We start from the raw sequence: 2,500 nt of genomic DNA, 5'->3' as shown, positions 1-2,500 counted from the left end.
AAAATCATGAAAAATAGAAAACGAGTCATCTTCCAACGAAACTTCACGTGAAGGCTTAGGGGACCATTGTATGAATTTACAAGCCATAAAAATGGCATTGGCACGGCAGAAATTTGAAGATGTGCCTAAACCCACCAGGGCCCAGCGTGTGCCGATGGTGCTCGAGGCAACCGCCCGCACCAGGGCCCAGCGTGTGCCGAAGGTGCTCGAGGCAAGCGCCCGCACCAGGGCCCAGCGTGTGCCGACGGTGGTCGAGGCAACCGCCCGCACCAGGGCCGATAGTGTGCCGATGGTGCTCGAGGCAACCTGTCGCACCAGGGCCCAGCGTGTGCCGATGGTGATCGAGGCAACCTGCCGCACCAGGGCCCAGCGTTTGCCGATGCTGGTCGAGGCAAGTGCCCGCACCAGCGCCCAGCGTGTGCCGATGGTGCTCGAGGCAACCGACCGCACCAGGGCCCAGCGTGTGCCGATGGGGCTCGAGGCAACCTGCCGCACCAGGGCCCAGCGTGTGCCGATGGCGCTCGAGGCAAGCTCCCGCACCAGGGCCCAGCGTGTGCCGATGGTGCTCGAGGCAACCTGCCGCACCAGGGCCCAGCGTGTGCCGATGGTGCTCGAGGCAACCTGCCGCACCAGGGCCCAGCGTGTGCCGATGGTGCTCGAGGCAAGCGCCCGCACCAGGGACCAGCGTGTGCCGATGGTGGTCGAGGCAACCGCCCGCACCAGGGCCCAGCGTGTGCCGATGGTGGTCGAGGCAACCTGCCGCACCAGGGCCCAGCGTGTGCCGATGGTGCTCGAGGCAACCGACCGCACCAGGGCCGAGCGTGTGCCGATGGTGGTCGAGGCAAGCGCCCGCACCAGGGCCCAGCGTGTGCCGATGGTGGTCGAGGCTGCCGATGATGGTCGAGGCAACCTGCCGCACCAGGGCCCAGCGTGTGCCGATGGTGCTCGAGGCAACCGACCGCACCAGGGCCGAGCGTGTGCCGATGGTGCTCGAGGCAAGCGCCCGCACCAGGGCCCAGCGTGTGCCGATGGTGGTCGAGGCAAGCGCCCGCACCAGGGCCCAGCGTGTGCCGATGGTGGTCGAGGCAACCTGCCGCACCAGGGCCCAGCGTGTGCCGATGGTGGTCGAGGCAAGCGCCCGCACCAGGGCCCAGCGTGTGCCGATGGTGGTCGAGGCAACCGCCCGCACCAGGGCCCAGCGTATGCCGATGGTGGTCGAGGCAACCTGCCGCACCAGGGCCCAGCGTGTGCCGATGGTGCTCGAGGCAACCGACCGCACCAGGGCGGAGCGTGTGCCGATGGTGGTCGAGGCAACCGCCCGCACCAGGGCCCAGCGTGTGCCGATGGTGGTCGAGGCAACCTGCCGCACCAGGGCCCAGCGTGTGCCGATGGTGGTCGAGGCAACCGACCGCACCAGGGCCGAGCGTGTGCCGATGGTGCTCGAGGCAAGCTGCCGCACCAGGGCCCAGCGTGTGCCGATGGTGGTCGAGGCAACCGCCCGCACCAGGGCCCAGCGTGTGCCGATGGTGATCGAGGCAACCGACCGCACCAGGGCCCAGCGTGTGCCGATGGTGGTCGAGGCAAGCGCCCGCACCAGGGCCCAGCGTGTGCCGATGGTGGTCGAGGCAACCGACCGCACCAGTGCCCAGCGTGTGCCGATGGTGCTCGAGGCAACCTGCCGCACCAGGGCCCAGCGTGTGCCGATGGTGGTCGAGGCAAGCGCCCGCACCAGGGCCGAGCGTGTGCCGATGGTGCTCGAGGCAACCGACCGCACCAGGGCCGAGCGTGTGCCGATGGTGGTCGAGGCAAGCGCCCGCACCAGGGCCCAGCGTGTGCCGATGGTGATCGAGGCAAGCGCCCGCACCAGGGCCCAGCGTGTGCCGATGGTGGTCGAGGCAAGCGCCCGCACCAGTGCCCAGCGTGTGCCGATGGTGGTCGAGGCAAGCGCCCGCACCAGTGCCCAGCGTGTGCCGATGGTGGTCGAGGCAAGCGCCCGCACCAGGGCCCAGCTTTTGCCGATGGTGATCGAGGCAACCGGCCGCTCCAGGGCCCAGCGTGTGCCGATGGTTATCGGGGCAACCGGCCGCACCAGGGCCCAGGGTCTGCCGATGGTGCTCGAGGCAACCGCCCGCACCAAGGCTCAGCATGTGCCGCTGGTGATCGAGGCAACAACCCACACCAGGGCCCAGCTTGTGCCGATGGCGGTCGAGGCAAGTGCCCGTACCGAAGGGCAGCCTATGCCGATGATGGTCGATGCATGTGCCATCACCATGCGTCATCATGTGCCATTGATGGTCGAGGCCTTGGCCGAAGTTCGATTTTGAGCCACGGTGCCCATGCTTGGCTCCAGCATGTGCTGGTGCCGCATTTTTTTCACTCGGGACAGCATCGCCGGAGCATCACCGGAGTACCGCCGGAGAACCTGACCGGCGGCATTGGGGTTCCGGCGATTGGGAGGGGGGCCGGGGGGGTGTGCGCACATGACGTGCGATGGGTGCTG

The sequence above is a fragment of the Durio zibethinus genome, unplaced genomic scaffold (genome assembly GCF_047325235.1).
Source record: "Durio zibethinus cultivar Kanyao isolate XHJ-2024 unplaced genomic scaffold, ASM4732523v1 HiC_scaffold_3, whole genome shotgun sequence".
Taxonomy (NCBI): domain Eukaryota; kingdom Viridiplantae; phylum Streptophyta; class Magnoliopsida; order Malvales; family Malvaceae; genus Durio; species Durio zibethinus.
This window is presented reverse-complemented; position numbering follows the sequence as displayed.